The 24,520-nt window shown below is 48.8% G+C and overlaps 1 protein-coding gene across 1 annotated transcript in view; it reads right to left on the reverse strand.

The window, feature by feature from the left end:
* LOC126427380 (uncharacterized) overlaps positions 1–24,520 on the reverse strand; it is a 346,885-nt gene that overhangs the window by 160,281 nt on the left and 162,084 nt on the right. The window lies entirely within an intron of this gene.

Genomic DNA, 24,520 nt, shown 5'->3' on the forward strand with positions numbered 1-24,520 from the left:
CAGAGAGGATATAAAATGTAGACTGGCAATGGCAAGGAAAGCGATTCTGAAGAAGAGAAATTTGTTAACATCGAGTATTGATTTAAGTGTCAGGAAGTCGTTTCTGAAAGTATTTGTATGGAGTGTAGCCATGTATGGAAGTGAAACATGGACGATAAATAGTTTGGACAAGAACAGAATAGAAGCTTTCGAAATGTGGTGCTGCAGAAGAATGCTGAAGATTAGATGGGTAGATCACATAACTAATGAGGAGGTATTGAATAGGATTGGGGAGAAGAGGAGTTTGTGGCACAATTTGACTAGAAGAAGGAATCGGTTGGTAGGACATGTTCTGAGGCATCAAGGGATCACCAATTTAGTATTGGAGGGCAGCGTGGAGGGTAAAAATCGTAGAGGGAGACCAAGAGATGTATACACTAAGCAGATTCAGAAGGATGTAGGTTGCAGTAGGTACTGGGAGATAAGAAGCTTGCACAGGATAGAGTAGAATGGAGAGCTGCATCAAACCAGTCTCAGGACTGAAGACAACAACAACAACAACACGTGGACAGTGGAGTGCAACTGCTGTGGTTATTGAAGCCTTCGATACCGCTTAGCCCACTCCCATGCAAAGTGTCAACTTTAAACTAACCTAGGCCTCGGGCTACACTACACATGGGTACAGGTCTGTGTGACGCGTTCGGCTCGTGTGATAATTACTCACACTCGGGTTACTCTACGGATCAGAAGCAGTCCACACAACGCATTCAGCCCACCTGATGACTCAGACGTCAGGCTGGCCTGCAGATGACGACAAGCTTTTGTAACGTATACGACCATATGAGGACGAGTCGGTAATAAGTCCCAACTAAAGTGCCCGTCATTTATGACGGCGGCCGAGTTTAGGTTCTTTCTGCGCATCTTACGTCACAAAACGCAGTGAGCCAATGAACGGAGAACGACGTTGCCAGAGCTCGAATGCACGGACGAGTGTCTTTAGTTTCAGAAACGTTCAGTCATAAATAAAGTAGCTGAACAAAAGCAATGTCTTGATAGCATACTTTCTTTTATAGAAAGTATGGAAAAAGCATTCTTTATACCAGTTGCTTCATATTCTATTAATTAATTAAACCAAACAAGCAATAAGTGTCATTCAGGCGATAGCAAGGAAAAGTGTTTATATCATTCTCACTAACCGCTTTTTCGCAATAAAGAACAACAGTAAATGTTTATTTCCTATTCCACTTCGACGAATCGTGAGTAATTCATAATCGTACCAACGGTGTTTGTCGGTATTTTGCGTGGTATTTTAATGTCTTCCAGGAGATAAATTGAATGGCGAGCTGTGTTAGCGTAATGGTTAAAGTGTATGGCTGCTAAGCGAAAGGTTCTGAGTTCAGACCTTGGCGGGAGCTTGATATTATCTTTATTTATTCGTTTGAATGTAATTTTTTGAAATTTCTAGTGGCAACTAAAATCTACCATATGGAAAGTATACGCTATGGACTTTTACCTCCGTAAACTCTTCAAAATTTCGTGCAATGGTTTACTACATTTAATGCTGCACAATGACTGCGTTGAACATCGAAACAAAATTAAGTCGTTTATGGGGGGGAAGGTATCAGTCAAGAAGACGTGTAAAAATCAAATTTTCGGCCCAAATAGTTTTTGTGAAATCGAATGATAAGTGTGTCAAAGCAGTCGGAACACCGTGTGTCTGCACAGGCGAGCAGTGCAGTGATGACAAAATCGCGCACAGCGCGGAATGCGGGGAGCACGACGTCTCTGTAGCAGCGAAAGGGTTAATGCGACCGTGGTGGCTTTACTTCATAAACTGCGCCCCCTCCCCCCCCCAAACGTAAGTTTGCGAACTATACTACAATATGCCGCTGCTTCTCTCGGCGCGTGCGTCGTGTGCAACTGGCAACGCAGCAATCTACCGCGTCTGGGCGGGCATGCGCGAACCGCCAAGATAAAAGAATTCAACTATAGTAATTATACTATTTCTATAACCTCAGAGTGAAACAGACGGACAGAAAAATATCGCAACACCACAAAATAATCAATACAGACTACTGAAATTCCGGGAATATACGAGGGTGGTTTGAAAACTTCTCGGAATCCCCACGAGAGGTCAGCACTAGCGGAACGCGTTGTTCACGTGATATTCATTGGACCGCTGCCTGTAAACACGTGCCACGCCGGTGCTCTCAAAAGAGAGCTGTGGCGGTGACGTGGCTCTGTTGTCGTTCCCGCGTAGTCATTTGCGAAGACGGAGAAAATCGAGATTCCAGCAGTGATGAAGTACTTCGTGAAGAAAGGTAGGAAAGCAGAGGACATTCCTGCCGATTTCCAGAACACACTGGGGGACTCTGGTGCTTCATATTCAACTCTTGCCAAGCGGACAAATGAATTTAAATTTTGCCGGGAGAGCTTAGATGAGGATCCGCGCAGTGGTCGGCCAAGATGTGTCGCTGCTCCAGAAATCATTGCAAAAGTGCGCAAAATGGTAACGGAAGACCGTCGATTTGAAGTGTTACCAAGAAAGAACAAGCATTGCGAGGACCTGACGGACAGTTCAGTTCATAATGTTAAACATAGGGAGTGTTGAACGCCGCTCGCCCGCTTAGTAGTCCATTATCATGGCCACCTTTTCTTTTTTTTCATTTTGTTCGATAAAGTTCGCCGCGTTTGGTGTGGTCGGACGCCACAAGACCCGTTCAAATTGCTTTAGTGAGTTTTTTTTAATTACAGAGTGCTGCTTGCCTTCTGACCGAACACACTCAGCTTCCGTGCCGGCAACCACGACGCCGCTGTTGTTTTAGGCTGATGTTTATTGCACTTCTAGTTGTTGGACCGTTCCCCCGTTTCTAATTCGCTTTTTTTCCCCCACATGCTGCTGTTTTCGTGCTCCATCTCTCCACTGAAGGTGTTGCGACGGGGATCTTGCGTTGTGGGTACGGCCCCGCCACGCACTCCACAGCGCTCTGCAGAGTATCACGTAGCTGATAGTAAGTTGCGTCCCGTTTGGCAGAGAGAGACGTGTCGGCCCCATTACGGCGGCCGGAGCGCCCAGCGGGCTGCCAGACAAAGGGCCGGCCCGGCAAAAAGCCGGCCGCCCGTTTCCGGGCACAGGGACGAGCAAAAAGAAAGAATGGCATCGGCGACGGCGGCGCCGCCGCGCGGCCGGAACGCCAACTAGCGGCGCGCAGTTGCGGCAGCGGCGCCGGCAGATGGCAGTGGCGGCGGCGGCGGCTCGACGCTGTGGGCGGGGCCAGGCGCGGTCGATAGGGCGACACGTCGATGCGACACAGTGGCACACTGGCCCGCATTCCGGGCGCAACCACAGCCCTCTGGGGGACTGCACCAACTCGCTGCCGCCGACTCAAAGGAAGGCCTCGGCGCTTGTTCACCACGTCACGTCAGCTAGGCACGGCGAACGCCACGTCTGCTGCAGGGATAGCCATAATGGTGGTGTTGGTGTCTCCCTCCCTGACGCAGGAAAATGTGAAACTACTGGCGGGAGTTGACGAACACACATTGTTCTGACAGATTTCTGCAATCAATTAACTGTGCACTTCATTACACTTCTTAACAAATAGTGTACTCGTGAATTTAAATTTCCACCTGTTTGATTGACATACAAAAACAACTTCATGGTCCAGCAGCAGCAGAGTTCGTACTTCTTTACCTTATTTGTAAATCTGAGGGAGTAACGTTTGTACTGGGTTGCTTTTACAAGAAACTGTGAACATATTGGTGCTCTTCTTTAGGTATCTCGGTTGACTATGGGGTGAGGAGCACTGAATGTTAATGAAATATCCTGCGATTGTACACTTTGGGGGAGGGGGTGGGGGACAGAAGAAGAGGCAAGAGAGAGATACTTGTTTTATCAAATAAATTCTTCTTATCTTGTAAAAGTTTCTCCTTTCAGTTGAAAGAGGAGAATATTTATCTTTTCGAATGTGCACGTTTAAAAAAGTTTAAGCTCAGCAGTATTTTCGATGTACGAAGCTATTTTATTTCCTGTTTAGACTTCCTTTCGTCGAAAACGACTGTAATCTAATGACTGGCAACAGTTGGACATTTACACATGTAAATTAGTTCACATTTCCAGTGACGATGTCAAACGAAAATAAATAAAAGAAACGAGTTAATTGTAAGAGGGTTGGGGTTAGTTTCGATAACAAAATGGATCAAGTAAATATAGTTACTCGAATGTAAAATTTCCGATGCTTGCAATGGGGCAAAGCGTCTTCTCATATTGATCTACGTATGTTTTGACAGGATTCAGTAATACAGAACTATGATCTTCATTTGTATCTTTACGATAGCAAGAAAATCTTTCATCTAAATAAAACTGCAGAATCCAAAACAATACCAAACATGTTGTCCAAAAGTAAGAGATGTATAGTGATAAGCACGGCCAGGCGTTTCTGCCTGCAACAGAGCCGGCGTTGGCCGTGCCTAGCTGGCGTGACGTCACCGACAAGCGCCGAGGCCTTCCTTCGAGTCGGTGCAGTTCCGCGAGGACGGCGCCACGCTTCCCTCCTGCTCCGAGAACGCCTCCCTCCATAAGCCGTTCTACGCGGCAGACTTCCCGCTCAGAATCGACCACTCGAAGTGCGTGCACCTTCCGTGCCGTCGTGTAAATCAGCACACAATACTTCAAGCAAACGAATACTGAGAAGCACCTTTCACTATCGCAGACGCAGTTCCAACAGGATTCCGTGGACTTCACGTAATTATCGCAATAATTTTTTTTTAACAACACGCCTACTTCGACATTCACGAAATCAACTCTCACCAAGACATCACTTTGGACTTGAAGCAGCAGCTTGGTATTGACTCTTCATTGATGTAGTCATGACCCTAGTGTCTCTATGACGCCAATGGTGGCACTCCCCCTCCCTCCCCCCTCCCCCCTCACATTTAGTGCTAAGTTGGCCCATTGAATAGCTTTCGAAAAAGAACACATAGACCAAGCACGAAAACAGGGTGTATTAGACAGTGAAAAAATGAGGAGACTAGAAACAGCGAAGCGGAATATGGAGCACAGTTAACTGTCACTGCCTCATGCATGTGTGGTCACAGAGTTGGACTGCGAGGGCGGGAGATCCGCTGTACGTAACTGCACTATTGGACGAAAAAAGCAAGAAAACAAGGTACAAAGCATAAAGCAAAATGGCGCTATTTGCTACGTTCTACATACTTTACGATGTGTTTGGAAAAAAGTTTTTTTCTCGAGCATAGAAATGTACGTGTTCTGAAATGTTTCGATGGCATCTCCAGCCACGTGATTACTCTGCTATTCACAATAAAGTGGCTGGCAGAGGGTTCAATGAACCACCTTCAAGCCATCTCTCTACCGTTCCACTTTAGAACGGCCCACGGGAAAAACGAGCACTTAAATTTTTCTGTGCGAATCCTGATTTCTGTTATTTTATCGTGATTACCATTTCTCCCTATGTAGGTGGGTGCCAACAATGTTTTCGCAGTCGGAGGAGAAAACTGGTGATCCAAATTTCATGAGAAGATCCCGTCGCAACGAAAGACGCCTTTGTTTTAATGATTGCCACTCCAATTGGCGTATCATGTCTGTGACACTATCTCCCGTATTTGGCGATAATACAAAACGAGCCGCCCTTCTTTGTACTTTTTCGATGTCATCCGTCAGTGCCACCTGATGCGGATCCCACACCGCACAGCAGTACTCCAGAATAGGGCGGACAAGAGTGGTGTAGGCAGTCTCGTTGGTAGACCTGTTGCAGCTTCTAAGTGTTCTGCCAATGAATCGCAGTCTTTTGTTTGCTCTACCCACAACGTTATCTATGTGATCGTTCCAATTTAGGTTATTTGTAATTGTAATCCGTAAGTATTTAGTTGAATTAACAGCCTTCAGATTTGTGTGACTTATCGCGTAATCGAAATTTAGCTGATTTCTTTTAGTACTCGTGTGAATAACTTTACACCTTTCCTTACTCAGGGTCAGTTGCCACTTTTCGGAGCATAGAGATATGTTATCTAAATCATTTTGGAAGTCGTTTTTGTGTTGATGGAGTAAAGAGTGGGGCTACGGGTGCGGGGGAACGCCGGATATTACTTCTGTTTTACTCGATGACTTTCCGTCTATTACTACGAACTGTGACCTTTCTGACAGGAAATCACGAAACGAGTCGCACAACTGAGGCGATACTCCGTAGGCACGCAGTTTGGATAGAAGACGCTTGTGAAGAACGGTGTCGTTAACGTTCTGGAAATCTATAAATATGGAATCAATTTGACATGCCCTGTCGATAGCACTTATTACTTCATGAGTATAAAGAGCTAGTTGTGTTCCGCAAAAACGGTATTTTCTGAATGCGTGCTGACTATGTGTCAATAAATCGTTTTCTTAGAGATAATTCATAGTGTTGGAACACGGCATATGTTGTGAAGCCGTCCTGCAAGGCGACGTTAGTGATAGGGTCAAGTAGTTCAGCGCATTACTGGTACTTCCCTTGTTGGGTATTGGTGTGGCTTGAGCAATTTTGCTGTCTTCAGGTACGGACGGATCTTTCTGTGGTGCCTGTCCTGGTGTGACATCCTACAACCCTTAAAAAAAAGAAACAATTAATACAGGGTGAAATTATATCTGACTTGTTAGAATAAGAACTGTTCAGAAAATTTGCACTGTCTATTGTCTAATAACTTTCTCTTTTGTGTGGCATGAAGTTAAATGTAGGAAATGTAAAACCAGTAAATACAAAAGACAAACAAGGCAGTAGACATTTCGTCAAGCCTTAGGTCCCAGCATTTCCTTCCTCTGTAATCGTGCTGCCGCTTTACACGGCGTGCTTTTTTTTTCTGCGGAAGGATCTATTACCTCATCTAAGTTCGTCAAACGTTTCGGTACATAAAAAATGGGAATGACGTTGTCCAATAGCGAAAGATCAATTAATACGAATAGTATCGAAGACTTGTGTGGGTTCTCGGTAAGCATTCGTGACATCGTTTAACCTTATTCTCAGATAACTTCACTAACCCTGCGAGAATCAGCAGTTTAGTTAGTCCCCGTTTGTCCTGCGGTTAGGTGTTATTAGATGTTCGTACGACACGCTTTCCGCACTATTCCGAGGTCCGGCAGAAAATTTCCGTGAAAATTTCAGTTTTTTGTATATACAGAGAAGATAATAATCTTTCTTACGTGTTATTCGAGTTAGTCGTTCATTTCCACTCTGGTATTCTGAATCTATGGGTTTCGCAAATAAGTATGACAACTCTTATCATCATATAGGGCCGTCCGCTTTTGTCTGAGGTAAAGCTTTTTATTTCTACATGTAACGGGGATTCCCCTGGCAGAGACGTCACGTACACAATGAACTTATGATGCGCTTGAAATCAAGACAGAATGTGTTGAAAAACCAGCAGGGATGCGCTGCAAAATGATATGAGTAATCGACAGACCAACGTGCGCTGGATGCAAGGTGCTCCGTAAAACAAGATTTTTCCCTTCAAGAATGTGAATTTGGCGCCCCCTGAAGTTGGCGCCCGGGGCAGATACCTGGTTTGCGCCCCCCCTCCCTACCCTTCACCCCATTCCCTGCCCGCTAGATCCGGGCCTGGGGGTATCAACAGCAGCTGCTGAAGCCCTCGTGAGCACCGAGTTGTGTCGTGTCGGCACAAGCTCGGCCTGCGTGTCTGCCGCCAGCCACTCGCAGAGCTGACCAGACGCGAAACGTCGCTGCACGGCCGCCTGCCCAGCGGGGAACGCCCCACACGGCCCTCCCTGCAGCTGTCACACTTGTTAAGACCGACACGCGCCTCCAACCTGTCGCTCGAATGCGCCATCTGTCCGCAGACAACGCGTGTCTCGCCGCACGGCACGTCGCTGCGATCCACCGTTCACAGTAATCTCACGAATCACACTGCACGAATTAACTGTGGCTGCCAACAGGTTGTGACTCCTCCTTCTTGCTATGAAGCTCGGTTGTTGTACCTCCCTACAGCATATAGCAATTCGGTCTGCACGAAACACGCCCAAATGTAAAGTTGAAAGTGCAGCAGCCTCTTTCACGAAAGACGAAGACCCTACCCAAAAACTTCGTTGGTGGCAGATTATCCACGGAGCAGTATTTCCAAGTTCATGCTGTACAAGTACAAACTCGTGACAAGGTCATTTTAGTTGTAACAATGATTTTAGTAATTGAGTAATGCGCCATTTGAATTTTTTCTTCCGTACCACAGCGGTCTAGGAGTGTACACTGACTTGGCAAAGTCATGGGATAGAGACATGCACTTATATTCATGGCAATAGTATCGCACAGACAACATCTGAAAGGGCAGTCCGTTGGCAGAGCTATCATTTGTACTCAAATGGTTCGTGTGAACTGATTTTCCATCTGATTATGGTCGCACGACGAAAATAAACAGACACTGAAGGCGGAATAGCAGTTGAAGCTTTACGCATGGTGTCACTCCATTTCGGAAATCGTTAAGAGAATTTACTATTCGGAGGTCCAGAGTGTCAAGTGTGTCCTCAGAATGCGTAATTCCAGGCATTACCCATCACCACAGAGGACGCTCTGGACGATGGTCTTCACTTGACGACGTAGTGCAGCACCACTTGCGTTCAGTTGTCGATGCTAAAAGACAAGCAACGCTGCGTGAAAAACCCGCAGAAATCAATGTGGGGCGTATGACGAACGTATCCGTTACTACAGTGCGGCGATATATGGCGTTAGTGGGCTGTGTCAGCATCGCCTGCAGCGCCCCCTTCTGACCTCGTGGTCACATCGGTTGGACCGTAGACGACGGCCTGCTCATATCACTACAGACGTTAGTTGGTAACAACTCATGGTTGCGTTCGCGTGTCGCGCAAAACCCATGCACTCACGTTCGACGACGGAAATACATTACTAGAGAGAGAGAGAGAGAGAGAGAGAGAGAGAGAGAGAGAGAGAGAGAGAGAGAGAGAGGGGGGGGGGGACAGAGGGGGGGGGGGACAGAGGGGGAGGGAGGGAAGAGACAGAGGGGGGAGGGAGGAAAGAGAGACAGAGGAAGGGAGGCAAGGAGGGAAGAGAGGGGGAAAGAAGGAGGGAGGGAAGAGAGAGGGGGAGAGAAAGGTCAGAGAGAGGGAGAGAGGGAAAGGAGAGAGAGGGGGGAAAGAGAGACCGAGAGAGAGGGGGAAAGAGGGAGCGAGAGAGAGGGGGAAAGAGAAAGAGATAGAGAGAGTAAGTCAGTCATGAGTTTATTATATTGGCGAGGCATTCGTCTTCGTCAACTACAATTCGCGCCCCCACCGTGCACATCTTGTGAATGACTTTCTTCAGGATAGCGACATCGCTCGACTAGAGTGGCCAGCACGTTCTCCAGCACCCTACCGAACACGCCTGGGATAGATAGAAAAGGGCTGTATATGGACGACGTGACCCACCAACCACTCTGAGGGATCTACATAGAATCACCGTTGGGGAGTGAGACAACTAAAACTGGCTCTGAACACTACGGGACTTAACATCTGAGGTCATCAGTCCGCTATAACTTAGAACTACTCAAACCTAACTATCCTAAGGACAGCGCACACATCCATGCCAGCGGCAGGATTCGAACCTGCGACCATAGCGGTCGCGCGGATCCAGACTGAACCGCATATAACCGCTCAGCCACAACGGCCGGCCGCTCAGCATCACCCGATTTAATTCGACTACATTCCATGATGCTCGTTTTGCTTCCAAGCGTTATTTAGGGTGGTCAAGATAAATGGGACACCCTGTATCACTGCGATGTTATAACCTGCTGTTCCTACGTCTATGCAACAAAATCATTGTCACGATATTGAAAAACTAGATAACTTTGGATTTGCGTTACACCTGCTTTGCTAGTCGAATAGTTTAGAACGAAGCCAAATGTCAGAAAAATGCGCGTCACAGAACTGACGTCAGTTGAGAAAGCAGCGGCTAAAAGCCCACAGAGTTATTTTCTAGAAAAGTGACAAGGTGTGATCGTGGCCGTGGCAGTACACAAATCAACCCTTACACTCGTGTAATAATAGCAGACAGGCCCTGTGCTTCAGAACGACTCAGGTTGTCCAGTTAAACACAACCTCATCAGGTCTTACGTTAGACACCTGTTCACGTTCTTATAATCGGATGATGAGTTCAATTATAGTAAAGCAGTCGATTTCCTTACCCCATCCTTTTGTTGTAGGGCACAACGACTGCAAGCAATTTCTGCCACACTGAATGTACAACATAAAATACACGTAATGTTTAATGTGGACAGCTCTCCCATGACGAAACTGACGGTTCGAAATGGCTAGCAGCGATATTTGTCCTCATTTCATCCCACTGGGCCTATTGAGAGTACCTGGTTGCCTTATTGTAAGAATTAACCTGCACAGATCACGAGACGCGCAAAAGCGACATCGCATGTGCGCCAAGCGAGGAGCATTAGCTGTTTTCTCGTTACTTCTAATATTCTTCCCCACATACACGTCACATAATTCTCTGCCTGATGTTTTCCGCACGGTCGTAGTTGCGCTACGGCCCTCAGTAGAAACAATCCCTTCCACGCCCACGCGTCCGGGCATCAACGCCCGACCTTCTGCCCAGGCTTCCTCCTGCACATTTTACAATTGGCCGTGGTGCACACCCTAAAAACATGCTACTCCTAATAGCTACAATTGTTAGTCTGCAAATGACGCGACCGCTACGGTCGCAGGTTCGAATCCTGCCTCGGGCATGGATGTGTGTGGGGTCCTTAGGTTAGTTAGCTTTAAGTAGTTGTAAGTTCTAGGGGACTGATGAGCTCAGAAGTTAAGTCCCATAGTGCGCAGAGCCATTTTTTTTTCTGCAAATGACATAAGCACTGATGTCATATTGTTCAGTGCACAATTGTCAGTTATCAAGAGAGATATTTGCACTTACGACCCTAAGTCCGTGTATAAATGACACAGGAAACTCCGTGATGCTTTTTGCACATGGTGCTGTTGTACTCGCAGACGTCGAAAACCTAGAAAACTGTAACGAAATGCAGGAAGAAGTGCTGACAATGTGTGCTCGGTGCAGGGGTTCGCAGTTGAGCCTCAGCATGAGCAAATGTATGTAGGCTGGAAGACTCGTCACTGCACGGTTCCACGACTGCAGAACAATCGGAGGGAGCAGTAGCACACACAATATGCCTGGGAGCGATTTAAAGTTGCACCACCCCATCAAAGTAACCGCAGGTAAGTTAGGCGCTAGACATATTCACTGGAAGCGTCCAAAGGAGGCAGCTTGCAAAAGCCTCGTTCGACCAGTACTTGAGTGCTGCTCGTCAGTCTGGGGTCCACACCGGATAGGGCTGATAGAGCAAACACACAAGGTCCAAAGAAGAGCGGCGCGTTTCGTTACGAGTTCATTTAGTAAGCGCCAAAGCTTCACAGAGATGCTCAGTCGATTCCTGTGGCACACGCCGCAAGAGACCCGTTCTGCATCGCGGTGTGGTCTGCTAATAAAATTCTGGCAGCGTATGTTCCTAGCACACTGAATCGTATTACTTTCTCGCAGGTGTATCTCAAGCACAAGCAAAGTGCATCAAGACAAAATCAGCACCAGCCACAGAGCCCCAAAACAATCTAGCAGCAGCTTTAAGCCTCAACCGATGATGATAAATGTTATTGCGAAATACCCTCAGAATATAATAATTCCAATACAAAAGAAAGCAGCTGTTGACAGGTGTGAAAGTTAGCGAACTGTCAGCTTGACAGGTCACGGTTGCAAAATACTCGCACGAATCCTTTACAGACGAATGGAAAAACTGGTAGAAGCCGACCTCGGGGAAGATCAGTTTGGATTCCGCAGAAATGTTGGAACACGTGAGGCAATACTCACCTTACGACTTATCTTAGAAGAAAGATTAAGGAAAGGCAAACCTACGTTTCTAGCATTTGTAGACTTAGAGAAAGCTTTTGACGATGTTGACTGGAATACTCTCTTTCAAATTCTAAAGGTGGCAGGGGTAAAATACAGGGAGCGAAAGGCTATTTACAATTTGTACAGAAACCAGATGGCAGTTATAAGAGTCGAGGGGCATGAAAGGGAAGCAGTGATTGGGAAGCGAGTGAGACAGGGTTGTAGCCTCTCCCCGATGTTATTCAATCTGTATATTCAGCAAGCAGTAAAGGAAACAAAAGAAAAATTCGGAGTAGGTATTAAAATTCATGGAGAAGAAGTAAAAACTTTGACGTTCGCTGATGACATTGTAATTCTGTCAGAGACTTGGAAGAGCAGTTGAACGGAATGGACAGTGTCTTGAAAGGTGGATAGAAGATGGCCATATTTGTTATCATCGAGTATAGATTTAAGTGTCAGGAAGTCGTTTCTGAAAGTATTTGTATGGAGTGTAGTGAAGTATGGAAGTGAAACATGGACAATAAATAGTTTGGACAAAAAGAGAATAGAAGCTTTCGAAATGTGATGCTACAGAAGAATGCTGAAGATTAGATGGGTAGATCACATAACTAATGAGGAGGTATTGAATAGAATTAGGGAGAAGAGAAGTTTGTGGCACAACTTGACTAGAAGAAGGGATCGGTTGGTAGGACATGTTCTGAGACATCAAGGGATCACCAATTTAGTATTGGAGGGCAGCGTGGAGGGTAAAAATCGTAGAGGGAGACCAAGAGATGAATACACTAAGCAGATTCGGAAGGATGTAGGTTGCAGTAGGTACTGGGAGATGAAGAAGCTTGCACAGGATAGAGTAGCATGGAGAGCTGCATCAAACCAGTCTCAGGACTGAAGACGACAACAACAACAACAACAACAACAACAACTTTGCGATTTGGACTGTTGATTTAACCTGAGTATAGCACCGGATAGCTGTGCTCCACAGACAGTGTTGTCTAAATTCATGAGGATTACAGAGATTCGTGTCCAGACGGAATCGTGCCAGCAGTCGTTCTTCCCGCGGGCCAAACACGACTGCAACTCGAAAGCGGTAGGTGTGAATGCTACAAAAAGTTGGGTACCCCTCCGGCACACGTCGTAAGGTGTCTCTGGGGATACAAATTTCCACGTTTTCCTGGGGCTGTTACACCTATCGGAAATTTTCCAGTCAGACCACAACGTCTCCGCCCACCCCCAGCCCCCAATCTGTAAGGAATCGAATAGTCGCATATAAACCAGCTTCAAACGTCTGGTTATTTCACAAATGAGTAGATGCATTAACGTTTGACGTTAAATGTACACGCGAAAAATACTTCAGTGAAGGTTTGCAATTATGTGCAAAGTTTGCTGGATGTCTGTTGTGGATATAGTCTGGGTGTTCTGCGCTGCGTTGTCTAGGAGTCTGTAGCTCCTGCACTGTGTGTTGTACAATGACATAATTTTGTAGATAGTGTATGCAAAATGGGTTAGGATTAACAAACGAGTAATAAATTAAAACGACATTCCTAATCCTGCTGTCTGACTGCACGAACGGCGAAAATATCTTCGCCGAGGTACAGAATGTATTATTACCACCAACTTTCAAATCGCGCAATGATCACCATTGAAAGATAAGGGAAACTAGAGCTCGCACTGAGGCGTTCAGACAGTCGTTTTTTTCCCTCGCGCCTTCGGCGAGTGGAACAGACGGTGGGAGGGAATATGACTTTGGCGCGAATAGTGCCTCCGTCAAACACCGCTTGGTGGCTACCGGAATATACCAGTAGATGTAGAATCGCTGCGATATTCCTTGATGGCACGGTGAGCAGATACTGGTACGTGAAGGTTTTGGAAGATGATTTCATCCCCACTATAAATTTCTTTCCTTCGATCATTTAGTGGGGCGTGTCACTGACAAAAATATTCTTAAAGGGTTGAAGTTGAGTGTAAACCTTGTTCGGAGTGACTTAGGTGCTCTCAAATACTGGATTAATACAGTCTGCGTAATTTGCGCGCTCTGCGTTACACTCCGTCAAGACACACAGACAGTTTGCAACTGCTGTAGTGCGGCAAAGATTTAAGACACTATTGCAGCTGTTACTGAGCAGGTTATGACAGAATTTTAGAATTTTTAAATTCTGTCAACAACTGCGATGAAACAGGGAAATCAAATTTCTGATCCTCTCTCTCTCTCTCTCTCTCTCTCTCTCTCTCTCTCTCTCTCTCTCTCTGTGTGTGTGTGTGTGTGTGTGTGAGAGAGAGAGAGAGAGAGAGAGAGAGAGAGAGAGAGAGAGAGAGAGAGAGAGAGAGCGCGCAACTGCCAGGACAGAGAGGAACTCGAGTGGTGTGGAGACTGACCTGTGGAGAGAGCAGACGGCGTCCCCTGGTCCATCGGAGTTCTCAACACGGCTGGGCGGAGAGCTCTCTTGTTGGCCACATGGACTACCTCCCCCCCTCCCCCCCTAGCATTACTGCGATGACGTGGCCGTCGTGTGGCAATTGTCTGGTCCGGTCCCCCACACGACCCGGCTGCGTGCATAAAAACCCGATAACCAATGGACGCCGTGCCACCTTCCTCTTTTTTTCCTGCCTCCCCATTTTCCAGTTTCCCCCTCGCGACAGGAGTGTCGCGACCGCTCGGTAGTGGGGGAGACGCAAAAGGAGCAAGGTGAAAGGCTGCGTCCGCTTCCCCCCCCTGCTGGGCCTGTTGCGCAACTCGCGGGCTGGCCGAGAATCCCCTCGGGCGGCGGACCGAGCGTGCCCGAGCGGCGGCGGAGACGGCCGAGCGGGCGGCCGACATGTTTGCCGTCATGGCGGCGCCGCGGCACAAAGGCAGCGCGGGCACAACATGGCGCGCGCCGTGACGTCACAGGCGGCGGGCCGAGGTCCACCACTTCCCGAACACGTGCAGGCCGCGTCAAACCGTCTCTAGCGTCGGTAAATGCCCGAAACTGCGCGACCAAGAGATCGACAAGTCTCTTCGTCTGGGTCACGAAGGTGTTACGAACGGCGTCTTGCTCTAAGAACAATAATCCTGTAATATTAGAATATACTACTGAGCTGTCCGACATACTTACGGCACATAAGGCGTAACGTGGCAAAGCTATACGAATTGCAACGAGCAAGCAAGGTCGCTAGTGGGAAAGGACAATGGTCGTCTTCGGTTTCCTTGGAGAATTCTAGGAAAGTCTCGTTCATCTATAAAGGCGATCGTGTATAGTGAACGTTTTGGGGCACTGCTCGAGTGGGTTCCCCACCACCTCGCACTGAAAGAAAACATCGAAGGAATGGAGAGGCGTGCTGCTAGATTTGTTACTGATAGGTTCGATCAGCACACCAGTATTACGGAACTCAAATGGGAATGTCTAGAGGTAGGAACACAACCGAGAATGAGGTTAAGGTCAGAATATTTACCGTGTTAGATTCGACAGGCTGCCTGAGTATTTGTCAGGTACGTTCGGAGCCTTGAGAATACGAATGTTGTCATGTTGCGAGATGCCACTGAACTCAGCATCATGAAACTGTAGAAGAGAGTGAAACACTCTGTCATCGAGAACGTTGAAACATAAGATGTTCAGAGACTAAGTGTACTGTTACCATAGCGAGCTGTGGTTTTTTGAGGGTTGGCCACACTGAGCGGTGGTGGTGTTGGTGGGGCGGGGGGGGAATCCCCTGACCAGAGTGAGCACCGCAGGAAAACCACGCGATAGGACGTAAACTCACGTTGTAGCGCCCAGTTTCTTGAAATATGTCGGTGAGAAGTCCCGCCGAGTGCGTACTCGTACTCATGGAACGAATAACATCAACAGATTTTTTTTTTTTCTCGCGAATCAAAACGGTTTACGGTGGCAAGTGATCAACAAAACCAATGTCAAGTGGTGTGGGGTGATTAGTGAAGACAGGACAAATGTTCATGACGAACACAAAGTGGACGCTTTCGATTTTGACCGCTCAGTCGGTGCAAACATTCGAGGAAACTGATTGCGAAGACCGCCGATCGACAGCGGATGGAATTTCTGCGATGTTTCCACAACGCTGCAGAATTCTCTTATGTGAGACACTCACAGAAACGTTGGGGTACTGAGAATTGTGCGCAACGGGGGTGCGGAAACAGCTGGCCGCGCAGCGCACGAAAAATCGGGTCAACGGGCCCTGCGAGTTTCTTAAGCCACTCGAATCGGAATGTGGGGGACTTCCTCACCTCTGCCGGTGAGTGGAGATGAAACGTGGGTGGCTCATTACCCGCCTTGTACAGTGGCGGGCGCCACAGAAACTCCCCAGCTGCCAAACAATGCGCAACCACAGTTTCGAGCAAAAAAATTATGGCCTCAGTGTTTTGGTGGAATTTGTGCCTCTAGGGTAGACCGGCAGTGCAAAGGGCCTCCAAATCGAAAGGTTCTCAGCCAGCCTTAGGAACCGAGGCACTCTCTCACTTGTTCGGTTAGGATGTTTTGAATCACTTTCCCCGATTTGGCGCCTTTTCGCTTCCCCGAAGGCGCGCACGAGTAGAATTTTCGACCGACAAGCGGTTGCAGAGAGAGGTTGCGAGTGTGGGCAGGAGCTGGCGGTGGAGTTCATGGAGGAGGACATAAATACGTACACGGAACGAGATGGCGATTATATGGAAAAGTAGTGACCAGTGGCATCAACAAGACCTGTCATTGTTTTCTAATACACTTTTTTCAAAAAAAGTTTGAAAATGTTGTAGTGTTACTGTCTGAATGTGGCTCGTAAATATGCCGGTTGATGTTCACACTGAGATGAACGAGTAGCCGCAAGTCAGAGTGCTAAAAAACAGGTCCAAAACGTGACGTAACCAATTTTACCCCGAACTACTCTCTTCAGACACTGATGTAAAACGCCCCACTGGGCTGTCACTCCACTCGACGCCTCGAATCACTCGAAAAAGAGGCGAAATCGCGATCCGCTGCACCACGCTACACGCTTGCAGGTTTCTGCTTTGTTCCTGGAACTGAAGGCGTGCAGCTTGATGCGCGACGCGCCTCTGTGAGCCAACAGCCTGCTGTTACGGCGTCACGCCGGACACGCAGACTGTTCACAGCGACCGCCACGTCCGCTGGGAAAACTGGTCGACGTGGACCCGCATTCGCTGAAAGCAGCAATCCCTGCTCGGGTTCGAAATCGCCCGACGTCCACAAGGCCTCGCAGCCACGAGCGCACCCTCTAGATTGGGATCGTTTTCCCGACCACTGTAGCTACGCCGCGTTACGTCGCCGCGAGAGGCGCACCATTCGCTATAGTCACGAGGAACTGGCCAACTCTGCGTACAGTGGGTGCCACGTGCAAACACGACAGCCCCGCTGCGCCACGTGTCTACGTCGATGCAGACCCACGTTGGCGCGCTCTCGCCTCACAACAGGCTGACACAGACGGCCCACTTCACTGCCGCGACTACTTCGCCGGTGGAGGATGACCTGACGGCAGTTCCACAGCATCTACACCGCTGCCAAGTGCCCCCGTGTTCTCTTAATAGGCTCGCTAATATTTCGTCACGTTTGTTTGGCTCGCACTGTCTGCCGACACACTGAGACAGCTACAGAGTAGGTACATCTACATCTACATCCATACTCCGCAAGCCACCTGACGGTGTGTGGCGGAGGGTACCTTGAGTAGCTCTATCGGTTCTCCCTTCTGTACCAGTCTCGTATTGCTCGTGGAGAGAAAGATTGTCGGTATGCTTCTGTGTGGGCTCTAATCTCTCTGATTTTATCCTCACGGTCTCTTCGCGAGATATACGTAGCAGGGAGCAATAAACTGCTTGACTCTTCGGTGAAGGTATGTTGCCGAAACTTTAACAAAAGCCCGTACCGAGCTACTGAGCGTCTCTCCTGCAGAGTCTTCCACTGGAGTTTATCTATCATCTTCGTAACACTTTCGCGATCACTAAATGATCCTGCTCTCCGTTGGATCTTCTCTATCTCCCCTAACAACCCTGTCTGGTACGGATCCCACACTGCTGAGCAGTATTCAAGCAGTGGGCGAACAAGCGTACTGTAACCTACTTCCCTTGTTTTCGGATTGCATTTCCTTATGATTCTTCCAATGAGTCTGTCTGGCATCTGCTTTACCGACGATCAACTTTATATGATCATTCCATTTTAAATCACTCCTAATGCGTACTCCCAGATAATTTATGGAATTAACTGCTTCGAGTTGCTGAGCTGCTATATTGTAGGTAGATGATAAAGGATCTTTCTTTTTGTGTATTCGCAGCACATTACACCTGTCTACATTGAGATTCAGTTGCCATTCCCTTCACCATGCGTCAATTCGCTGCAGATCCTCCTGCATTTCAGTACAATTTTCCACTGTTACAACCTCTCGATATACCACAGCAATGAAAGGGTGAGAATGACTGAACTATATGAAAAAAAATACAAATTAGTTACAAAACTACGGTGTGCACACACTTTATTCAACATGTAAACGTCACTACAGATATTCTGATTTAGGTTATGACGTGTTCGATATGCCTGCCATCATCGGCGATAATGTCGCGCAGACAATAGCGAGATTCTGCATCACCCGCTGAAGGGTCGGAACACCGATTCTGTCGATGACCTCTTGAATAGCTGTTTCCAGCTCAGCAATGGTTTTCACGTTATTGCTGTACACCTTGTCTTCAATATAGCCCCACAAAAAAAAAAAGAGAGAGAGTCGAGTACGTTCAGATCCGGAGAATATGGCGGTCATTGGAGGCCCATGTTAGTGGCCTGTGGGTACCCCACAGCCAGAATTCGGGACCCAAAGTGCTCCTCCAGGACACCAAACACTCTCCTGCTTCGATGGGGTCGAGCTCCGTCTTGCAAGAACCACATCGTGTCCAAATGAGGGTCACTTTGCACAATGGGGATGGAATCATCTTCCAAAACCTACACGGACCCTTCGGTAGTCACCGTGCCACCAAGGAATATCGCAGCGATTCTACAACTACAGGTATATTCCGCTAGCCACCGAGCGGTGTGTGCCGCAGGGCACTATTCGCGCCAAAGTGATATTCCCTCCCACCGTCTGTGCCACTCGCGGATCGCGCGGAAGAAAAATCACTGTCTGACCGTCTCAGTGCGAGCTCTAGTTTCCCTTATCTTTCAATGGCGATCATTGCGCGATTTGAAAGTTGGTGGTAACAACACCCGCTGTACATCCTCGGCGAAGATCGGAATTTAGTGAGCAGCCCCTTCCGTCTATTTGCAAGTGTGTCCCACTTGAAACTTTCTATGACATTTGTAACGCTGTCGCGATTGCTAAATGTACGAGTAACGAATCTCGCCGCTCTTCTTTGGACAATCTCAATCTCTTGAATCAGACCGAACTGGTAAGGGTCCCATGCAGACGAACAATACTGGACGAACTAAAGTATTGTAAGCAATTTCCTTGAGGATTCTACCAATAAACCGCAATCTAGAGTTCGCCTTACCCGTTACTTGTGTAATCTGATCGTTCCATTTATTATTCCGTGGCTGGACATTGCACACCACACAGTGACCTGTTGTCGGTGAAGACACTTCTCGATCGCGAAATGTGGTTTCCCAGTCCTGGAAATGCGCCAGTTTTGCTTATTGACGAGCCCGTCCAAACGAAGGTGGTCTTCGTCGCTAAACCACACTGTACTCACTAATTCCCATCATGCCGCGTGGCCAACCGTGGAGAGTAAACGTCATAACGCAAACCGTTCATAAATCAACGCCTTTATTTCACATACACTCCTGGAAATTGAAATAAGAACACCGTGAATTCATTGTCCCAGGAAGGGGAAACTTTATTGACACATTCCTGGGGTCAGATACATCACATGATCACACTGACAGAACCACAGGCACATAGACACAGGCAACAGAGCATGCACAATGTCGGCACTAGTACAGTGTATATCCACCTTTCGCAGCAATGCAGGCTGCTATTCTCCCATGGAGACGATCGTAGAGATGCTGGATGTAGTCCTGTGGAACGGCTTGCCATGCCATTTCCACCTGGCGCCTCAGTTGGACCAGCGTTCGTGCTGGACGTGCAGACCGCGTGAGACGACGCTTCATCCAGTCCCAAACATGCTCAATGGGGGACAGATCCGGAGATCTTGCTGGCCAGGGTAGTTGACTTACACCTTCTAGAGCACGTTGGGTGGCACGGGATACATGCGGACGTGCATTGTCCTGTTGGAACAGCAAGTTCCCTTGCCGGTCTAGGAATGGTAGAACGATGGGTTCGATGACGGTTTGGATGTACCGTGCACTATTCAGTGTCCCCTCGACGATCACCAGTGGTGTACGGCCAGTGTAGGAGATCGCTCCCCACACCATGATGCCGGGTGGTGGCCCTGTGTGCCTCGGTCGTATGCAGTCCTGATTGTGGCGCTCACCTGCACGGCGCCAAACACGCATACGACCATCATTGGCACCAAGGCAGAAGCGACTCTCATCGCTGAAGACGACACGTCTCCATTCGTCCCTCCATTCACGCCTGTCGCGACACCACTGGAGGCGGGCTGCACGATGTTGGGGCGTGAGCGGAAGACGGCCTAACGGTGTGCGGGACCGTAGCCCAGCTTCATGGAGACGGTTGCGAATGGTCCTCGCCGATACCCCAGGAGCAACAGTGTCCCTAATTTGCTGGGAAGTGGCGGTGCGGTCCCCTACGGCACTGCGTAGGATCCTACGGTCTTGGCGTGCATCCGTGCGTCGCTGCGGTCCGGTCCCAGGTCGACGGGCACGTGCACCTTCCGCCGACCACTGGCGACAACATCGATGTAATGTGGAGACCTCACGCCCCACGTGTTGAGCAATTCGGCGGTACGTCCACCCGGCCTCCCGCATGCCCACTATACGCCCTCGCTCAAAGTCCGTCAACTGCACATACGGTTCACGTCCACGCTGTCGCGGCATGCTACCAGTGTTAAAGACTGCGATGGAGCTCCGTATGCCACGACAAACTGGCTGACACTGACGGCGGCGGTGCACAAATGCTGCGCAGCTAGCGCCATTCGACGGCCAACACCGCGGTTCCTGGTGTGTCCGCTGTGCCGTGCGTGTGATCATTGCTTGTACAGCCCTCTCGCAGTGTCCGGAGCAAGTATGGTGGGTCTGACACACCGGTGTCAATGTGTTCTTTTTTCCATCTCCAGGAGTGTAGTTCAATAACTGTCATCCTGTAAGTACACTAAAGCTACAAGCAGAAAAGGCCGGAGCAGAAATTTTGTTTGGGAAAACTGAGGAGACAAAATATTAGGACCACTGCCCGCCGTAGGGTTGAATTTCTCCTGGTCGTGGAGCGGGCAAGTGACGCAGTGAAGACAGAATGTAAGCGAGACACGAAGACACGGTCGCAAATACGGATATCGACTGATACAAGCAGTTTCGACAAATGGCACGTTCTTGTGGCGCTGCGGCTGGAGAGAAGAATCTGGAACGGCGAAGCTGGCCGCCTGTTGGCGTACTACTGTGGTGAGGGAGGATGGTGGAATGACGCGTAGGCCGTGAGGTACTGGACGACCACAAAACCACAGGTCGGAGGATAAAGCACCGTGGAATCCAGCATAGGCAGCGGTCTCGTGGCAGGTGTGAGGTCAGAGTGCATTGCGGGTGCGGCCACAGGTGTTCGGGAGGACACAGTCAGAAGGCCGGTGTCGAGCACGGAGCTCCACGTCTCACGACGCCTACGTGTTTCTGTGTCGACCCGGCTGCAGTGGGCGCGGCATTCCTGAGTCTCCACCGTGGACCAGTAGACACGGGTAGCCTGTCCAATGAATCGCATTCCTTGTCGCACCGGGCCGCTGGCTGGGTCCTTACACGCCGTCAGCAAGGCGAGTGGCTGCGCGGAACGCGCACGGCGCCACGGAAGTGGGCCGGTGAGGGCAGAATTCTGTTGTGGCGCACACTGAGCTGGGTTTCCAAGCAGTCTGTGGTGACAGCAGTGAAGTACGTGAAAACTTCTGCGAAGCACCTGCATCGCTTCAAGCCGGCCGCTATGGCCGAGCGGTTGTAGGCGCTTCAGTCCGGAACCGCGCGACTGCTACGGTCGCACGTTCGGATCCTGCCTCGGGCATGGATCGATGTGAGTGATGTCCTTAGGTTAGTTGGGTTTAGGTAGTTCTAAGTTGTAGGGGAATGATGACCTCAGATGTTAAGTCCCATAGTGGTCAGAGCCATTTTTTTGCTTCAAGCTCGAAATCTCCCACCTACAGTAATGACATCTTCCAGCAGGACAACTGAGCGCGTTGCAAGGTCAGAACCGTGCTGCAGTGGTCTGAGGGGCGTTATAGTGAGAACTCACACTGACGTCTCGGCCAGGAAATGTGCCTAACGTATTCCCACTGGAACACGCCAGCTGCGTGCCCGTAAACCACCATCCCATAATTTGCGGGAATTGCTTCACCTGTCCCTGGACACATGGTACCACACACTTCTGGAATCCTGTCAAAGACTCGCAGAATCCTTGCCAGGTACAGTCTCTGCTGTACTGTGCTTGCAAAGTGGAACAACACGCTATGAAACAGGTTTTGCTTATCGATGTATATGACAGAAAAAAATCGAAGCCGCCCTTCGCCGCCCGAGGACGGGGCACGGTAAGGTAAAAACAGTTGACAGCTTGCCGTATTTGGAAGAAAGGTTGAACTACGAACTAGCGAAAGCGATGGCAGAGACAACCCATTAGTGCCTTACGACACGTTCATTAAAATACGTTCTCTCTCTGCGGTTGGCAGGCCAGCACTAAGAGACGCTCAGCCAGGCACTATTTTCCGCAACACAATTGAGCAAAAGATCGAGAATGTACAGTGAGTTATACAGGGTGCTTCAATGTCAGGGGAAGAGCCGAAAGAGGCGTGTAAATAACCCTAGCAACCACATGTCGGAAAGCCAATGGTTTTCCCGATAACACCTACGCACAAGTGGAGACGTGCCGCGTCTAAGGCTACATCCCTTTCGTAACACCGCAACTGAGCCGTAAATTGCAAAGTGATAAACAGCCTTCGTTTAATTTTAACCACACTCAGGCTAAGTACTGGTTAAACAAGACCTGTACTGGTCGACACTCATCAATGCCTTGGCCTCCGGCGTGTGTGTGTGTGTGTGTGTGTGTGTGTGTGTGTGTGTGTGTGTGTGTGTGTGTGCGTGCGTGCGTGCGTGCGTGCGTACCTCGGCGAATGGGCTGAAGAATGCTTCCACATTAACGATGGCCACCCACTGTAATGGTTTCTTCATTTGCAGTTTCGACCCTCTGGCACTTCGTTATTATAACGTGTACATGAACTCAGTCGTAACATGTCCTACTCGGAAACCATTTCTTTCCGGACCTACGTTAATTACGCTTATCTCCTCCTTTCATTGTTCTCCAGTCGAGTCTACGTATAATAGTCAAAATAGGTTATGAGGAAGGGACTAACTGTAGTAGGAAAACCAAAGATTCAACGAGTGAGTTGAAAAAGGAATACCAAAACTGAACGGGGGTGTCTTTGCGATCAATGACAACTAACTAACAAGAGAGAATTGTGAGGTAGGCAACTTGACTAAAGGAGTGAGGTTCCCGATAATTCGAGCAGGGGGGGGGGGGGGGGGGGGAGTGGGGGGCGCTAGAAAGGAACCTGAAGAAAACAAATCGTGGGATCTGAGACCGTACAAAGTGCAGGCAAACAACAAACAGCTTCAGACGCCATTTCAGGATCAACGGGAATCGAACAGCGTATCGGCAAAGGGCAGGAGACACAACGTGCCACATAGACAACGCCAACATCTTGACCTCGAAAAGGGGGATTCCAGGCCGGCCGCTGTGGCCGAGCGGTTGTAGGCGCTTCAGTCCGGAAACGCGCTGCTGCTACGGTCGCAGGTTCGAATCCTGCCTCGGGCATGGATGTGTGTGATGTCCTTACGTTAGTTAGGTTTAAGTAGTTCTAAGTGTAGGGGACTGATGACCTCAGATGTTAAGTCCCATAGTGCTCACAGCCATTTGAACCATTTTTTGGGGATTCCAATAAGGGAGATACCGGTAATTTCTACTTCCCGTCATATTTTTCGAGGCATGAGAAAAGCGACGCATGTGTGAGAATTAGCCTGTATAGTGGTCAATTAAAAATTCGACTCACGCCGTCTACGGACCACAAGTGATCCATCGGTACCATCCGACCGCCGTGTCATCCTCAGATGCGGATGCGGATAGGTGGGGCGTGGGGTCAGCACACTGCTCTCCCGGCCGTTACGATGGTTTTCGTTGACCGGAGACGCTAGTATTCCGTATTAGCGGATACACATTCGAAGGAAGAAACAAAATTAGTGTTTAGCGGCGTCCCGTCGACATGGTGGTCACTGACGCACACGAGCTCGGATTCTTTCAGGGATGGGGAAGGTAATGGGCCGTGCCTTTTCAAAGGAGCCATCTCCGACATTTGCTTGGAGCCGACTTAGAGAAAACACGGAAAACCTAAAGACGGGTGGTCGGAAGCGCATTTGAACAGTCTTCTCCCGAATGCGGGTCTACGGCTCCAGCCTGGTCGGGGGCGCAGATATAAGTCTGGACTGTGCACGCCTGAAACGGTTCATCTTTCTTTTGTTACCCTTTGATGACTCGCTCTACCTTCAGAGAGCTGTAAATGTACTTTGTTCCTGATCTGTGACGTGCTGTGCGACACATTTGCGAGTGTGCAG

This window comes from Schistocerca serialis, chromosome 11, assembly GCF_023864345.2.
Source record: "Schistocerca serialis cubense isolate TAMUIC-IGC-003099 chromosome 11, iqSchSeri2.2, whole genome shotgun sequence".
Classification (NCBI taxonomy): domain Eukaryota; kingdom Metazoa; phylum Arthropoda; class Insecta; order Orthoptera; family Acrididae; genus Schistocerca; species Schistocerca serialis.